At 39.8% G+C, this 19,155-nt stretch overlaps 1 protein-coding gene across 9 annotated transcripts in view; it reads right to left on the bottom strand.

Annotated features, from left to right (window-relative positions):
• The window catches only part of MED12L (mediator complex subunit 12L), a 344,195-nt gene that overhangs the window by 273,859 nt on the left and 51,181 nt on the right, over window positions 1-19,155 (bottom strand). The window lies entirely within an intron of this gene.

Here is a 19,155-nt window from a genome sequence, read left to right as displayed (position 1 = left end):
AACCATGAGGGATGTGATGCCAACTTTAGCCCATTCTGTGGATAAAAATGTAATAATTGCATGCTCACAGCCAAATTTCCCCAAGGATTAGCAAAACAGCATTTCAGAAGAAAACACCCTACTGAAACATCACCACACAATGCTGTTTTCCCATTATTTGGCAATAGGTTCGCCCACCTTCTATTTTGACAAAAGAAAGAGTAGAAACTAAACATCTACTAGTCATTGAGTGCTTTGTTTTTACTTTTTAAATATCCTTAAAATTACTTAACAGAACCCAGAGATAACTACTGTTAAGTTTTCATCTAAACCACTTATTTTAATTGCGTCTTATTTAAAATTAAAATTCAAAGGCACGCTAGAGTTGTTAAACTTCGGTAACAAGCCAATGCGAAAAGATGAACAGATACTAGGTCGACGTTCTGTTCCTAGTTTCATAGTGTTTCTGAAAGCACCGATAACAGATATTAAAGTTAGTCCACTGGCATTAAAAACAGTAAACTATCTATGTCATCATGTTCTTCTGCCCTGTTATGGACTAACAGTCTCATGACACTCACTTGTTCAACAAAACAAAATACCAACCATCAGATGAGACAAGTTTAGCTTAGCTATAATAAGCAAAAACAAAAATAACAAGGATCCAAATCCTAACTTTTGTATGCCAACCCTTGCTATTAACTCACTCTCAGTATGGTACTATTCTCAATATCCCCACTGAATATTTTAGCCTCAGGAGCTAAAAATATTAATAACACACACATTCATACCCCCCTATTTTGTCTAGGGTATATCTTCTTTTTAAGATTTTTTTAAATATAGGAGAAATACATGTTCATTGTAGAAAATTTATACTGTAGACATGAAAAGAAAAACCATCTGTAATGCCATCACCTATAATCATGCAATATTTTCATATATATCTTTCTATCTTTTTTACTCTAAGTATGCATGTTTTTATAAACATACGCATATCTTTTTTTAAAATGTTGCTGAATATACTGTTCCACAATCTGAACTCCTTTTGGGAATCCATAAATAAAGCCCTCTTAACCCTGTGCTTTAAGTGTATTTAACTGACTTAAAGTTATATCAATCAGATAGATATAGGGCTCTGGGACATAAGATAGTCGAGTGGATGAGGATTAGTAAAACTGCAATTAAAAATTAAAAATAGAAAATAACACATAGTGACTAGTACTGTACTCCTTAATAATTATTAATAATGTTTATAATTATTCACAACTAAGGAATGGTAATGAAAGGGGACCAATGAGTGGACAGTGGCCAGATGGGCCCACTTTCAACTCAGCTCTCAGCCCTAAGTGCACAGCACAACAGTGACAGGAACTTTTAACAAATACCAGTGCCTTAGGCCCCAACCCATCAGTTTCTAATTTGATTGGTCTGGAGTGAGACCCCAGTTTCAGGTGACAAAAAGAAAACAGAAGGCCGGGTGCGGTAGCTAACGCCTGTAATCCTAGAACCTTGGGAGACAGAGGCAGGCCGATCACCTGAGGTCAGGAGTTCAAGACTAGCCTGGCCAACATGGTGAAACCCCGTCTCTACTAAAAATACAAAAATTAGTCAGACATAGTCGTGGGTGCCTTTAATCCCAGCTACTCAGGAGGCTGAGGCAGGAGAATCACTTGAAGCTGGGAGGCAGAGGTTGCAGTGAGCCGAGATCACACCACTTCACTCCAGCATGGGCAACGGAGCGAGACTCCGTCTCAAAAAAAAACAAGAAAGAAAACAGAAATAGATACATACAGATTATACTGAAGATGAAGGGGCGGGGAATGTTCAGGGGTAGAAAATACACAGAAAGTGACTATGGAAGCTACTCTGAAAGTGGAGCAGTTCTAAATTCAGGCAATGCAGATGATATGAATACAGGTGTAGTTGTTGATGTTAAATAGAACTTAATATCCATGAAGCCAGATTATTACAAAGTTTATGATCCTCAATGTTACTGAGAGTAGTGTGAGGGGTCAGGATTGAAAAGAATGACAGCTTTTTTGGACCATACTCTCCCTAGCATCCAGAATCCTGGAATCCTGGAACCACTATTCCTTCTTAATGCCTAACTCTAGGAACAAAAGGCTGACCTGGAAGGCGTTTCAGAGGTCATGCAGTCCACCCTAACATTTTAGAGGTATTAGCACTGTGATCTTGGTCACCGATGCACAGCTAAACCAGTAGTACACTGAGTGCTTTGTTTTAGTAGTACAAAAATTGTGCCTTGCTCTAGTATATGAAAACACGTAAATTATAAACACATAATGGGTGACAGCAGAGATGTGTCACATTACATACAAGCAGCTCCTTCCAGGCCTGGGATACCTGCAGTATTAAAGAGAGAACTGGAAGCTCTGCAGAGGAGAAACACCCACCATGGAGGCAAATACAGAGCACTCCAAATGAAGTGAGGCTCACAAAGGTCACTGGCAGTGTTACACCATCAGAGAGGTAGTACAGGGCAGCATTTAGCGCTATTAGCAGAATGGACTTTGGAACAGGATGGCCTGGGGTCCAAATCTCAGATCTGCCACATATTAGTTGTGCAACCTGGAGCAAGGCATTTACCTCCACTAAATCTCAATCTCATTTTAAAGAGAGGCATTAATAATATACATATGCCTCAGAGTCACTGTAAGGATGAGTCACTTAGCATTAAGCATGCAACACAGAAATCAATAAGTGGTAGCTATTATCACCATCAGGATGAAAAGTCAGTAGAAAGGAAACTGATAGACCTTGAGTGTCAATAGACAGCACCTGCTGTCACTAATGTCAGACCCTGCCTCTGCCTCAGCTGAGTTAACACCCCATGGTTAATATAATCCAGGCAATGCTCTGGATGAGTATTTATGGAATCAATCAATGTCAGTTTCACTGTTCAGTACCTTCAATGGGCCAGGCAGTGGCTCACACCTGTAATCCCAACACTTTGGGAGGCCGAGATAGGACAATTGCTTGAGCCTAGGAGTTTGACGCCAGCCTGGGCAACACCATGAGACATCATTGTTACAAAAAAACCAACGAAATTAGCCCAGGCATGGTGGCACACGCCTGTAGTCCCAGCTGCTCAGCAGGCTGAAGTCAGAAGGCCACTTGAGCCCAGGAGATAAAAGCTGCAGTGAGCCCAGATTGCTCCACTGCACTCCAGACTGGGCAACTGAGTGAGACCCTGTCTCCAAAAAAAAAAAAAAAAGACCTTCAATGGATCCACAATTCTTAATGAATTAAGGCCAAATCCTTAGCTAGGAATTAAAATCATTTCAAACACTATCTACCATTTCTCACCACGCTAGCTCCAGTTGCTTTCTCTCTCATGTTTACAGTGCTTTATCCATCTAAAATACAGGCATACTTCGTTTTATTGCACTTTGCCTTACTGGGCTTTGTAAATACTGCATTTTTTAAGAAATTGAAAGTTTGTGGCATCATTTTCCCAACAGCATATGTTCACATCATGACTCTGTGTTACATTTTGGTAATTCTCTCAATGTTTCAAACTTTTCAGTTATTATTATGTCTGTTATGGTGATCTGTGATCAGTGATCTTTGAGTGACTATTTAAATGTCTTGAGGTGCCACGAACCATTCCCATATAAGACAGCCAACTTAATGGATAAATGTTGCATGTGTTCTGGCTGTTCCATCAACCTGTCTCTGCCCCGTATCTCTCTTCCCACCCCCCACCCCACTTCAGGCCTCCCTATTTCCTGAGATACAATATTAAAATTAGGCCAATGAATTAACCTACAATAGCCGTTAAGTGTTCAAGTGAAAGGAAGAGTCACACATCTCACTGTAAATCAAAAGCTAGAAATGATTAAGCTCAGTGAGGAAGGCACGTTAAAAGCCAAGACAGGCCAGAAGCCAGGTCTCTTACGCCAAACAGCCAACCTATGGATGCAAAGGAAAGGATCTCAAAGGAAATTAAAAATGCTACTTCAGCCCGGGTGCGGTGGCTCACGCCTGTAATCCCAGCACTTTGGGAGGTAGAGGCAGGCGGATCACGAGGTCAGGAGACGGAGACCATCCCGGCTAACACGGTGAAACCCCGTCTCTACTAAAAATACAAAAAATTAGCCGGGCGTGGTGGCGGGCGCCTGTAGTCCCAGCTACTCAAGAGGCTGAGGCAGGAGAATGGCGTGAACCCAGGAGGCGGAGCTTGCAGTGAGCCCAGATGGTGCCACTGCACTCCAGCCTGGGCAACACAGCCAGACTCTGTCTCAAAAAAAAAAAAAAAAAAAATGCTACTTCAGCAGTCACACAAACGATAAGAAAGCAAAACAACTTTATTGCTGATAGGGAGCAAGTTTCAGCAGTCGGGATAGAAGATCAAACCAGCCACAATATGCCCTTTAGGCAAAAGCCTAACCCAGGGCAAGGCCTCAACTCTCTTCAATTCTATGAAGGCTAAGAGAGGAAGCTGCAGAAGAAAAGTTGGAATCTAGCAGGAGCTAGTACATGAAGTTTAAGAAGCCATTGTAACAACATGGAAGTATAAGGTGAAGCAGCAATGCTGACGTAGAAGCTGCCGCAAGTGATCCAGAAGATCTAGCTGGGATCAATGATGAAGGTGACTACAGTGAACAACAGATTTTCAAGTTAGACAAAACAGCCTTCTGTTGGAAGAAGATGCCATCCAGGACTTTCATAGCTAGAAAAGAGAAGTCAAGGCCCGGCCTTAAAAGACAGGCTAACGTTCATGTTAGGGACTGATGTGGCTGATACTAACCTAAAACCAATGCTAATTCACCATTTGGAAAAGCCTATGGCCTTTAAGGATTATGCTAAATCTAGTCCGTCTGTTCTCTGTAAATAAAACAACAAAGCCTGGAGGACAGGATATTTGTTTACAGCATGGCTTACAGAATATTTTTAAGCCCACTCTTGAGATCTACTGCTCAGAAAAAAAACAGATACCTTTCAAAACATGACTGTTCACTGACAATGCACCTGGTCACCCAAGAGCTCTGATGGAGATGTACAAGGAGATTAATGTTGTTTTCATGCCTGTTAACAAAACATCCATTCTGTAGCCCATGTTCAAGTAATTTTGACTTTCAAATATTATTATTTAAGACATATATTTCATTAGGCCATAGCTGCTGTAGAGAGTGATTCCTCTGATGGATCTGGGCACAGTAAACTGAAAAGCTTCCGGAAAGGATTCACCATTCTAGATGCCATTAAGAACACTTGTGATTCATGTGTCAGGGCGTCAAATATTGACTTCCATAGGAGTTTGTAAGAAGTTGATTCCAACCTTCATGGATGAGTTTGAGAGGCTCAAGACTTCAGTGGAGGAGACAGCAACAGATGTGGAAACAGCAAGAGAACTAGAATTAGAAGGGGAGCCTGAAGATGGGACTTAATTGCTGCAACCTCCCAGTAAAACTAAGCATGAAGAGTTGTCTCTTATAAACGAGCGAACAAAGTGGTTTCTTCAGATGGAATCTACTCCTGGTGAAGATGTTGTGAACACTGCTGAAATGAAAACAAAGGATTTGGAATATTCCATAAGCTTCGTTGATGAAACAGTAGCAGAGTTTGAGAGGACTGACTTCAATTTTGTAAAATGTTACCAAACAGCATCACATGCTACATAGAATTCTTTCATAAAATGAAGAGTCAACGAATGTGGCAAACTTCATTACTGTCTTCCTTTAAGACTTAGATTGCTACATCCACCCCCAACCTCCAGTGGCCACCACCTAGATCAGTCAGCAGCCATCAACCCTGAGGCAAGACCTTCTCTTAGCCAAAAGGTTACAACTCAGTGAAGGCTCAGATGACTGTTAGCATTTTTAGGGATGAAGTAGTCCTTAATTCAGATGTTACTTTTTTTGACATATGCTATTGCACACTTAATGGGCTACAAGACAGTGTAAACATAACTTTTATATGCACTACGAAACCAAAATATTCGTGTGATTCACTTTATTGTAGCAGTCTGGAACCCATAATATCACTGAAGAGTGTCTGCACCTTCTCTACTCGCCTGTATTCTAACATTTAAGTTTCCTCTAGTCTCTGAACACCATTTCATCACCTAGCAGGGCTTTGTCTCCCGTCTCTGACATATTACAATTTCCTCCATCCTCCATCCCCATAAAACTACACCTTACACGCAGACAACACCTAAGTATTGATTTCAATCAATACACCATAAGGTCCTCCCAAAATAACTACCAAATCAAGTTCCTTCCCAATTATTCTGTCTCTCATTTCTTGATACAAACTTATTTCTTTTGTAGTTTAAACTCACCACTGCACACCTAAAATGTTTCAAACATGACAATAGGGAAAAGGCCAAATTCCTTCTCTAATACACTGTCTCTAATATAGCTAAATAGAAGCACCTGTTAATCAATGGCTATAAATGGGCCAGGCAAATACTGGACTTTCCATTCTTTTTCAATAAGTTTCCTTGTAAATGTATGGGTATGTATGGGTTTTTATATAACCACATATGAAAAAACTAACTTTGTAAAGATTCATTTTCCCAGCTACTTCCTTTTCCATCATCAAAGCCAGTGGGAACTCACTATGTGAAATGAAATGCAACAGAGATTTTTTTTTTTTTTTTTTTTTTAACTCCAACCAAGTCCAGAGACTAAGGAGCAAATCTTTAAGGTGATCCACCTGACACAGCACTTTAAGTCAGAGGTGATGGACTCCTCAATGGAGAAATTCATTTCCTTGGAAATCCTTCTTTAGGCTATAAGACTACAATAGTACCCCTTTCTGAGTGGGAACAGCCTGCTTCTCAAAGCTGCAGGACATTGAGGGTTTAACTAGCCTGACGTTGGTGCAGACTGAATGAGAGAAAAAATACAAAATACGAAACCAAAAATTTCAGTACATGTCAGCTATCATATATGCCATTACTCAACCCTCAATAAGAATGGCTGAAAGATTTTCCACCATTTTTCTCACATTTTCTGTTGTTAAAATACTTTTTTGGTCAAAGATACAATTAACAGTGTGAAAAAATTACACACCAATTGGGAGAGTATTTTCAAATCATATATAAGGGAGTTGGATCTAGAATACATGATGAACTATTAAACTCAATAATAAAAAGACCAGCCAATTAAAAAATAGGCAAAGGATCTGAACAGACATTTCTCCAAAAATAATAAACAAATGGCCAATAAGCACATTTAAGATGGTCAACATCATTAGCCAATAGAGAAATGCAAATCAAAACCATAATGAAATACCGCTAGGACAGCTATAATAAAAAGACTGATAATAACAAGTATTGACAAGGATGTAGAGAAACTGAAATCCTCAGGTGTTCCTCGCGGGAATATAAAATGATAAATGTAATACACGGAAAACAGTAGGATAGTTCCACAAAAGGTTAAATATAATGTCATCACATAACCCAGTAAGTTATACACACCCAGCAGAACTAGCCTGTATATCTAAGAGAAATGACACATGTCCACACAAAGACCTGTAAACAAATGTTCATAGCAGGATGTTCATTATAACCAAAAAGTGAAAACAATCCAATATCCATCAACTGATACCCAGATAAATAAAATGTGGCATATGCATACAATGGAATACCATTCGGCCCTAGGAGAGAATGAAGTAGTGAAACGTGCTACCACATGGATGTACCAGGAAAACATACGCTAACTGAAACAAGCCAGTTTCAAGGGACCACATATTGTATACTTCCATTTATATAAAATGTCCAGAAAAGGCAAATCTACAGAGAAAGTAGGTTAGTGGTTGCCTGCGGCTACTGAAGGGAAATGGGGAGTGACTGCTCATGGGCATGGGGTTTTTTAGGGGTAATGAAAATGTTCTAAAATGTGGTTAATAGCTTCAAAACTCTGTGAACATGCTAAAAAACACTGACTGTAGACTTTAAATGGATGAATTACATAGTATTTCAATTATATCAATAAAGCTGGTTTTTTAATATTCAAATATTTAAAATGTCTTCTTGAAGTACTTAACTACCAATAAAATGAAGTAAAAGAAAAGATTACTCCATACTGATAAAAAGTAATCCACTAGGAAATGATATAATTTCACAGGTGGGGGGAGACAGAGAGGATAAGGGGTAGAAACAAGAGTGACTGTGAGTCAATGGTTAAAGCTGGGTGAAGAGTAAATGGGTGTTATTATATACTTCTATATTTGTACATGTTTGATGTCCCATAATAAAAGGGTTTAAAAAGTTAATCAGTTGTACCCTATAAAATGAGCCACAGAAAATCCAAAATCCCATACTCAGCCACTGTTCACCTGGGGAATGAAAAGTAGTCAGTGCACTGATTGGCTGCCTGGATAAATAGCCCAAATGAAAACTGCTGCCTCAGTGCCACAAGACCAGCAGTCAGACGGCTGGCCAGACTGCTGGGTTCTGCTGAATGATCAGATAGTTAAATCAGGTTCTCTGGCTGGAGAGCAGGAAAAGAGAGAAAAGGAGTATGGGGATGGGCTGTTGGTACACAGTGGAAATGACACAGTGTGATACATTACTGAAATACATTTTTGCTTTTAAAAAGTTTTCCTCTAACAGGATTACCTGTAGAACACTGGGGACAGATACAGAGTATCTGTTTTTGTCTGGATGACTCATTTTACTATGTTATTTTAAACCAGCCATTTCTCTCTGGTTTTAATTATTGTGCAATGACACCATGCAAAGTACTATTACTTAGGGATCGAGTAGGCAGCTCAAGATCAAATAAAATGAAACCCATCAATATGTAGCAGCAAACACTAAATGCCCACCACAGCCCTCTACTGGGATATGAGGCTACAAAGAGAAGAAAGTGGCCCTGCCTGAGGCGCACATGACACAAAAGTAGACAGCAACAAGATAAGTGCTCCAGTGTACCCTGAGACCCAGGAAAGGAAGCAAAGAGGCGTTTCATCCACATATTGGGGAAGGTACAAAGGAGTTCCACACACAGAAACGGCAGCGTGTGACATTTCAGGCAACGCAGATGGCAGGAAGGCAGAGGGAGTCACCAGTGAGGCGCAGGAAGGTCCCCAGAGGCCAGAGTTCCTCAAACGCTAGTGCACAAAATGGTCACCAGAGGGTGCTGGTTCAACGCACAGGTTTATTTCCAACTCCAGGGATTTCAACTCCAGAGGTCTGGAGTGGGGTCGAGAAATCTGCTTTTTTAATCAGCAGCCTGGAGGACTCTGACGCAGGCAGTGGCAAGCTATGGAGTTTGGTTTTTTATCACAAATGGGTAACTGAAACATTTTAAACACAGCAATGGCAAGATCAGATACATAAATTAACACTATTTCTCAGGAAGTTGTAGGGGAAACCCTGGAAAGGAGGCTGCCAACTCCATCAGGGAGGTGACTGCAGCAGGGAACAAAGAGGCAGGTGCAACACCTTTGTGAGGCAGAAGAGGAAACACCCTAACATGGAGATGAAGGAAGGAGAAAGGGCAGCTAACACATTTCCAAATGGGTGGTCCCAGTGCCATCGATGGAGATGTGGAATTACAGAGAACAGCTGGGGAGGGGTGGCAGGGCTGGGTTCAGTTTGTTATTTCCTTAAATTGTTTTAATGAAACTTCTTATTTTGAGATAACTGTAGATTCACATCCAAGTGTAAGAAATAAAGAGATCCCATGGACACTTTACCTAGTTTTGCCAAATGTTAACTTCTTTCAAAACTATAGTACAATATCGCAACCAGCATACTGACACTGAGGAAACTCACCAATCTTACCCAGGTTTCCCAGTTTTCACTTTAGTTTTGAATACGCTGGATTTAAAATGCTTGAGATATTCATGGGAAAACATGTCAAGGAGCAGGTGGATATGCAAGTCTGATACTCAGAAGGGTCAGGGGAAAGATGCAAATGTAGTGAACACTACCATATGTGGGATGCAACGCCTTAAAGAATGTGTTCATGACCATGGAAGTACCTAATAGACACAATCCTGGGGACAGATCAGTTTATCATGCAGAGTAACAATATTGGTAGTGCCCTCACTGGACACTGGCCTTCTTCTAAGCCCCTGACATGCATTAACTAGCTTAAGAGTGGTGAAGGGCACAGGTTCTAGAGTTAGCTGGCCTGGTTCCTGCCCTGGCTCCAATCACTTACCAGCTTGGGAGTTTTAGAGCAAGTCAGCCCCTGGGTGCTTCAGTTACTTGCCTGTAAAACAGGGCTAGTAAGTGTTCTTAGCCTATACAGAATTATTTTGAGGATTAAATGAGATGCAACATGCTAAAACAGTGACTGGCACAGAGCGAGTGCCCAGAAGAAACCAAACTTACAGGGTTTACAAGGTTGGGTAGAGAGGAGGCTACAAAAAAGGAGGAAGTAACCTTAGGTGAAAGTAGCATCTCTCCAACCAAGACTAGAGGAAGACGGGTAAGGACAACCGCTGCAGGTAGGTTTGCATGATGCAGGTATGTCGGGGGGGCAGGGGGGAGCAGTGAATAGGTCGCTGAGGGAGACTGACAGGACTGTTCCTCTGGGACGTTCCTGGGACAGGTGGAGGGGAAGGGAAGGAAGACCGAAGAGAGAGGTGAAGAGGTGAAGACATGACCAGCCACAGTGAGTAAAGGGCCCTCTGCCTAAGGAGTGAATAACACAGCTGAGGAAGGGGGGCAGTACCCCAGGAAAGACAAGGCCATTATAAGGCAATGTTGCCCAGTTGTGTGTCAGGTAGTCAATGCTTAAAGATTTCAGAAGAAAAGAAACCAGCGTGGCCAAGTCGGAAAACAGGGTGCCGAGGCCTCTGGCAAGGATACAAATAGGGGAGAGGGGTCAACAAGGGGGGGTCTGACAAGAGCACAAAGTCTTGTATTGCAAGGTTGCATGGAAACTCCCAACTGCATCTTTCTTCCTGTGAGGTTGCTGGGCTATATCTGATAGCTGAGGAGAACCATACTGGACACCTTTCTTGGATTCTCCCTCTCTCTGACAGGTCTCCAATTCTCATTTTCATTTTAACGCAAAAGTGCTAATTGTTGCATTTAGGGATTTTTTTTTCCCCAGTTGTCCTTTTTCCCTATCAACCCCATACATGCATCTCAAGCTAAGGCATGTGGCAACCACAGAATCCAATTTTAGCCCTTAGAACAAGAATTTCTTATTCGACACATCAGTCACACCACCAGCTTCCCCCACAGCTACAGTTTCGGGGGCTTCCTTCTAACAGAGGGACACACCGAACATCTGCCACCAACAGGCTCAGCTCCTTCTCCAGGGCATGAGATAGCTGTCTGAAATTAATGTTGGAATTATCATATGGTAAATTTCTCTCCTCTTTTCAGATTTCTATATATATACCTGAGTGAGCAATAGCCTTGGCTTTGGTGAAATATTCCTATCATAGGGAATAACACGGACAGCATTTTTACAAATATTAAATTGGTGCACTTAATTAACCACTTAGGACATATCCCCACAGCCTTCTACATGTGACACCAAGTCATGAGTTTTACTGCCCCGGGACAGGAAGACTGTAGGAAGATGTAAGACTTGTCTTCTAGCAAGACACACAGGCCACCACTTTGCTTCCGTGTAGAGAACACACCTCTGTGCACTCCTCTGGCCAGGTCCTGGGGGACAATGCTCTAGAAGGGAGAAGAGGAGACATGGGGAAGAAAGGGAAGGCACCCACCCTCCTGAAGATTCAGGGGAATGGGAGCAAAAGAAAAAGGGAGGACAAGCACTGATGAAAGACACTTGCTGCTAGCCCCACTCTGAAGACACAGAAGTTATTTAAATTATTACATCAGACATTTCACGACCCTCACTCCTCTCCCAGCTTCTACTGCAGAGGCAGTGGGAGGAAGCGCCCAATCATCTGAGGAGCAAAAATAAACAAACTACATTTTCTTTTTTCACTTTGCATAGGAATTTAATCCCATGATCAGCTGTAGTTAGAGTAACATTTCAATAGTTAAAGTGGCATTGTGCTTACTATTTAGGTCCTAAATGCAGTTACTGTAAAGTTTCTATTTCTGAACAAGCTTTAGACAGCTAAGAGTCTTTCATTAGAACACAAATACAACAGACATCATATTGCCAGATGACCGTGTAAAATAACCCTAGAGCAAAAAGCTCTAAAACACAGCAAAAATGCTTACACAGTACACAGACCAGCCAGATCCACCCCGGCATGCCTCTCATTCCCTGCTCCGGAACTCACTCCTGTATGATTTTTCTGGAGACTAAAGAATGATGCATGTTACATTCATTTTATTAAAGCTATTTGCTTTAGCTGTGTTAGACTCACAAAGACATTCCAACTATAATTTATTGACCCTTAACTGTTTTCTACCCGGCATACCCTATGAATTCCTTGACTACAAAATAACAGATTTGAATCAGGCTTTAGAGGCATCTTATTTCAGGGATTTCACTTGGAAGTTTATACACATTTGGAAAATGACTTTGAAACCTAATGTACTACTTTTTAATTAAAAAAAAAAGCTTTCTATTTATCATGGAATTAACATTCCAGTGCAAATTGCAAAAATAAAGAACCTAGCTTTTATAAATAAGTCATTAAAAGGTTAGCTTAGAGCCATTTAAAAAACAAGGCCATTGTATGCACAGTATGGAACAAGCACCAATTTTTTAAAGGACTATTAAAAAATACACAAAATCTACACTTAAAAATACATGAAATATATCTCAGAGGATATGCATGAAACTGGTAAGAATTATTGCTTCTAAACTATGTAAGGAGGGGTCTGGGATGGAGGTAGGGGGTCTGAAGACAGTATGGTAGAAAGGAGACTTCACTATCCCTTTCTGAACATTTTGTGTTTTGGACCACATTTTGTAATATTACCTATTAGAAATTTTAGCTCATACAAGCAGCTATCTTTTCTTAAAATTATCTTGTTTATGCTTTAAGCAACAGATCTGCAAGATGCCCAACAAATTAAAACTCATTAAACATTGAGCTTTTGGAAACATTCTTCATACCTTAAGCAAACCCCATTCTCCCACTCAGCTTCACACAGTTGATCTTCATTTGACGTGAGCAGCATGCGAATTCTGTAAATCAAACAGGACCCAGAAACAGAAGTCTAGGATGGAATTCCCCATTCTTCAACTTTCCATGAACTTTCTACCCTCATTTGTGAAATGGAGGCACTCAGCTACCTCAGAGAATTTTCAAGAAAACTAGCCCAAATGAGAAGCTATGAAACCAGCCTGTAAACTGCCAAAACTTTGAACAAGCTTATTTTATAGTATACTATCTTCCAAGTATGCACATATGTACCAATAGCCATAAAGAGGGTAGGGAACCATGATTTACCAATTAAATCAAGGTTCTTATTAACATTTGATCATAGAAGATGACTGATTAATTCAAGTGGGAGTGAACATTTACTAGGACTGACTAGAAAAAACTGTTGAGTAGCAGTGGATTCTTAACAGAAAATGTGGGATTGGCCATTCACCCAAAGTGACAAGACCAGAAGAAATGACAGTAGTAAAGACTGCAGCGAATATACTATCCAGAACAGAACTATAAACTTAACTCATTTGCTCATAAGTGGCCAAAGAGGAAGATGGAAGATAACTGAAGAACCAAGAACTACTTAAGATCCAAAAAAAAAAAGAGTAAAAATCCCAATTCTTACTTAAAGGCTAGATTTCTTTAAGGCATAGCTCATATTTTACTACTACAGAAAACTTTCCCTAATTTTTCCAGTCGAGCCATTATTTCCTATATGATTACAGCTAATTAGATACTAATGTATTACGCTCCGTTTTAGGTGTGTATCTTGTAACCACAAAAAGATGGTATCCCCTTAGAGACAAACAGCACAGCCCCCATTTGGTTAAAAATCTTCACAGCATCTACCCCAATGCATAGACTCTTGATAAACCTTTTTTAAACTAAATCACTCCTTATTCAAGTGAAATACAGTAATTTCTTTCAATGCATTTCTCTAAGAAATTCAAAAACTGGCCAGGCCCAGTGGCTCATGCCTGTAATCCCAGCACTTTCGGAGGTCAAGGCAGGTGGATCACGAGGTCAGGATTTCGAGACCAGCCTGGCCAACATAGTGAAACCCCATCTCTACTTTAAAAAAAAAAAAAAAAAAAAAAAAGGCCGGGAGCGGTGGCTCACGCCTGTAATCCCAGCACTGTGGGAGGCTGAGGCAGGTGGATCATGAGGTCAGGAGATCGAGACCATCATGGCTAACATGGTGAAACCCCGTCTCTACTAAAAATACAAAAACTTAGCTGGGCATTGTGGCAGGTGCCTGTAGTCCCAGCTACTCGGGAGGCTGAGGCAGGAGAATGGTGTGAATCTGGGATGCGGAGCTTGCAGTGAGCCGAGATCGTGCCACTGCACTCCAGCCTGGGCAACAGAGCAGGATTCCATCTCAAAAAAAAAAAAAAAAAATTATCTGGGTATGGAGGCATGCGCCTATAATCCCAGCTACTCGGGAGGCTGAGGCAGGAGAATGACTCAAACCCAGGAGGCAGAGGTTGCAATGAGCCAAGACCAGGCCATTGCACTCCAGCCTGGGTGACAGAACAAGACTCCATCTCAAAAAAATAAATAAATAAATAAATAAATAAATTCAAAAACTATCATGGGCAGACATTTTCTTTAATTTCACCAAAAAATTAATTAAACATAAATATACAACCACCACAACCACACACCAGCATTCTAACTTGGAACAGGGTATAATATTTTTACTTTGGAAAAGCTGAAATATGTTTCCACAGGGCAACAATCGGGCATACAAGAGTTACAGTGCAGCATATTAAACTTGATTAGAACTTTTTAAAGTTGCTGTAAATCAACAAAGTATGATGGCAGTAGCCAGAGGCTGGTGGAGGGGGAGAAAGGGGAATTGTTCAATGGGCAGTTTCAGTTTTGCAAGAGGAAAAAGTTCTACAAATCAGTTGTACGACAATGTGCATTGAGTTAATACTGCTGTACCATACACTTATTGTTGGTTACAATGGTAAATTTTATGTTATTTTACGTTAATAAATGGTCTGTAAATAGGGAAAATTTGCATATTCAATTAACTGAAAAGCTACATACCTGGAAAAATATTAGAGGTCTTCCAATTTTTGCAAAGAACATCTACTTCATTTAAGTTAAGGTCCCAAGAAGCAAGCAGTTAGCTTAGAGAAAAGTAAGCTCTTATAATTTATCTAAGAATAACTAAACTGTAATGCTACTGGGTAAGATGGCATTCCTTAAACTTCTTCCAAATCTTTTTCATAAAACATTCTTACAGCAAGATATCTTCCAGGAAAAGTACCAATGACAGCAAAAAATAGACAGTAATAATTTGGGACTGCAATTAGGCTTAGCTAACTTTTGTTTATATGAAAGCTCCTCTTGTACATGTCTTATAGAGTCCAATAGTTCTATATGATTTATTGTGAACACAACAGCCTAATGTCCATAAACTCAATTATTCTCCAAAAGCAAATTATTTAACCCTTTCATCTATTGTATTTACCTCTACCTCTAAATAACATGCTTACAGTCCTACTTCTTGATTGTAAGCATTACCCACTGGCTTCCTACTATGGAAGATGATGAACATTCAGCTCTCTTTCACCTCCCATCAAGACCTTGCTTACATATTTCTCCTATGCCTGTCCTGCCAATATTCTCCTCTCACAACTTGAGTAGGTCTAGTCCATGTTTATACTATGAAGGAAAACTTGGCAGAATCTAATAAAATTGAAAAATGTACTTACCAGGCATCAATATGAATTCATGTTTAGCTCAAGAGACACACACAATCACATACAGAAATATTTATGTGATATATCTATGAATCAATACTGATAGAAATGCTTGAATACATACATACATTAATGAATGAATGAATAGTAGGTAGGTAGGTAGGTAGGTAGGTAGATAAGAGACAAATCTCCCATGCAGAAGAATTTTAAATACTTTAAGTAGATACTCTGCCCTGAAGGAGGGGGATGGTTAACTCCCCACTTCTTAAGTGTGGACTGTCCATATTACTTCCTTCCAAAGAGTAAAATGTGGAAAGGGATGGGAGGCAAATAACTTTACACTATAAACCCTGGTAAGTGCTACCTCAGCCAGGTGATCAAGGTTAACCTCAACAGTCATAAGTCATGGTGATAGCATGTACCCTTGATGTAACATGATGAGAATGACACTTGACTTCTGTAACCCTGGTCTAACCATAAGAAAAACATCAGACAAATTCCAACAGAAGATAACCCTACAATATACCTGACTAGTACTCCTCAAAACTGTCAAACATCACTGAAACTGAGAAAATGTCACAGCCAAGAGAAGCCTAGGGAGATACGAGAACTAAATGTAATATAATATCCTGAATAAGATCCTGAAATGGAAAAGGGTCATTAGGTTAAAACTAAGGAAATCGAAATCAAGTATGGACTGACTTTTATAATAATCAATATTGGTTCGTTAATTATAATAAATGTATAAATGTTAATAATGGGAGAAACTGCAAGGGTGAGGAGAATGCATGGGAACTCTGTACTATCTTCTCAATTTCTCAATTTCTCTGTAAATCTAAAAAGTTTTTTAACATTTTTGAAATAAAAACAAGGGACTAGCCAAACAAACTGTGGTACATCCACACAATGAAGGACTAAGAGGCCACAAAAAGGAACAGAGAACATCAAGTAATTGCTAGGATATTGTTAAGTTAAAAAAAAGGCAAGGTATCCAACAGTATATATAGTATGCTAACTACTACGTAAGGAGAAGGAAGAAATAAGAAGATACAAGTATTTGCATATTTTTTGCAAAAATAAAAACTGGAAGATTAAAAACTAGTAAGAAATGGTTACATCTGAAGATGGGGTAAAGGGAATTGTGTGAAAAGATGGAGATAGAAGCAAAACTTCTGCACATCTTTATATAGTTTTGACTCTTGAATATGTCAAGGTATTACATATTCAAAATATAAAATTAGTTCATAAGGGAAAAATATCAAACCCTAAAATGGAAAACAAACTGAAACAGTGTACCTTACTGCAGAGAGAATCATTTTAAGTGAAACACAGTCTAAAGCTTAAAAAAAATAAATTTCACATACTTTTAATATATCAGATTATAATTCTCAAGCCAGTATGTTTGTAGCAAGATAAAGCAGGTAAGTAACCACGTTCATTTACTAGAAATCATTTGATTGTTCACGTAATAGAAATGAAATAAACATAAAATTGAAGAAATTACTAAAAACTCTTTCTTGTTAAATAGGAAATGCTAAAGATAAACTGGAAATAGGAAAACCCCCACATATATGCACACACATGCAGACATGTGCGTCTCCATCCATTTACCCACTGATGGGGCCTAGACACAACATCCCAGTAGCAACGAACACATTTAGCACCCAGATCTTGCTTTCTAAATACCATTCCTCACTAGAAAGAAGCAGAGTTCCTTAGACAAAAGGCTCTTTGCAGATCTGAGGCAGGAAAATTACAAGCGCCTGGGACATCTTTCTGTGCCAGAAAGCAAGGAGATGTCCCATGACAAATGGTGTCATGTCAAAAGTTTACAAGGAGCTAGAAGGGTCTCTGGCCAATTTGGGGACAATTTTAACACGAAATTTAACAGAAGTGTTCTTGGTTGTAAGATACAGAATAAATAAAAGTCCATGAGCCCATAGCAATGACAAAAAATAAACTTTTTTTTTTTGGTTCTTTTTTTTTTTTTTTTTTTTTTTTTTTTTTTTTTTTTTGAGACAGAGTCTAACTCTGCTACCAAGCTGGAGTGCAGTGGTGCGATCTCAGCTCACTGCAACCTCTGCCTCCCAGGTTCAAGTGATTCTCCTGTCTCAGCCTCCTGAGTAGCTGGGATTACAGGCACATGCTGCCATGCCCAGTTAATTTTTGTATTTTTAGTAGAGACAGGGTTTCCCCATGTTGGCCAGGATGGTCTCGATTTCCCGACTTCGTGATCCACCCACCTCAGCCTCCCAAAGTGCTGGAATTACAGGTGTGAGCCACGGCGCACAGCCTAAACTTTTTTAATTTTATTATTATTATACTTTATTTTAGGGTACATGTGTACAACGTGCAGGTTTGTTACATATGTATACATGTGCCATGCTGGTGTGCTGCACACATTAACTCATCATTTAGCATTAGGTATATCTCCTAATGCTATCCCTCCCCCCTCCCCTCACCCCACAACAGTCCCCGGAGTGTGATGTTCCCCTTCCTGTGTCCATGTGTTCTCATTGTTCAATTCCCACCTATGAGCGAGAACATGCGGTGTTTGGTTTTCTGTCCTTGCAATAGTTTGCTGAGAATGATAGTTAATAAATAAAAAAATAGAGAAACATTTTTCACCACTGTGGAGGTGCAACTACAATTTCTACTCCAAAAATTGAAATCAAATGAAAGGATTTAGCATTTATTCTGCCTTTTTTAGAAAGAAGTGTAATTTATCGCATGAGAGAAAACCCTCATTTACAGAAGAATGCCTACATCTTGCCATTCCCAAAGAAATAACTATTCTAGGCTCAGTTCATCAACAGATGTTAAAACTTTTAGGTAAAAGATTACTGAGGAATGGAATAGCTGCAGGTACCAAAGTCTCACCCCCAATAGCCCTATTCCTTCTATTGGAGAATGGTTTTTACCAGATAGCCAGAGTTACCTCACCGGTTAAAACCTATTTTTCATGCCTAAGCAAAGTGTGAATTTAAACTAAGCTTATACAAGCACTTCTGTCCAATCTTCAGGATTACTTTCAGCATAAACAAGGCAGATATCGCCTTTATGACAAACGAGATAGAAGGAACACTGTGAAAATGTGGAGGCAATCTTGACAAAACTAAATGCTTGTCCCTGGAATCAAAAAAGTTAGTATGCAATGTCTTCACAGACCCAAACTGCAAGTAAGCTGGGAGGCTTAGATAAGAAACCAGACTGTCAATTATGAGTTTAGCAGGACTTATTTTTGCAGTCCAAATGGCTCAGTGAATATGTCACAAATTAATTACCCACTGTGAAAGAAGGGTGGCTGTTTATTCTTTGTATTTTGGGAGCGATAAGGATAGTGGTTACAAGAGTATAGTCAACCAAGAAAAGTCTCTCATCTGACTCAAATCCCCACAAAACCTCAGGTGGCACAGAGGAAATGACTAGGGGTAAA

This window comes from Symphalangus syndactylus, chromosome 17 (assembly GCF_028878055.3).
Source record: "Symphalangus syndactylus isolate Jambi chromosome 17, NHGRI_mSymSyn1-v2.1_pri, whole genome shotgun sequence".
NCBI lineage: Eukaryota > Metazoa > Chordata > Mammalia > Primates > Hylobatidae > Symphalangus > Symphalangus syndactylus.
The sequence above is the reverse complement of the archived record's forward strand: the minus strand, read 5'-3'. Positions and strand labels throughout refer to the sequence as shown.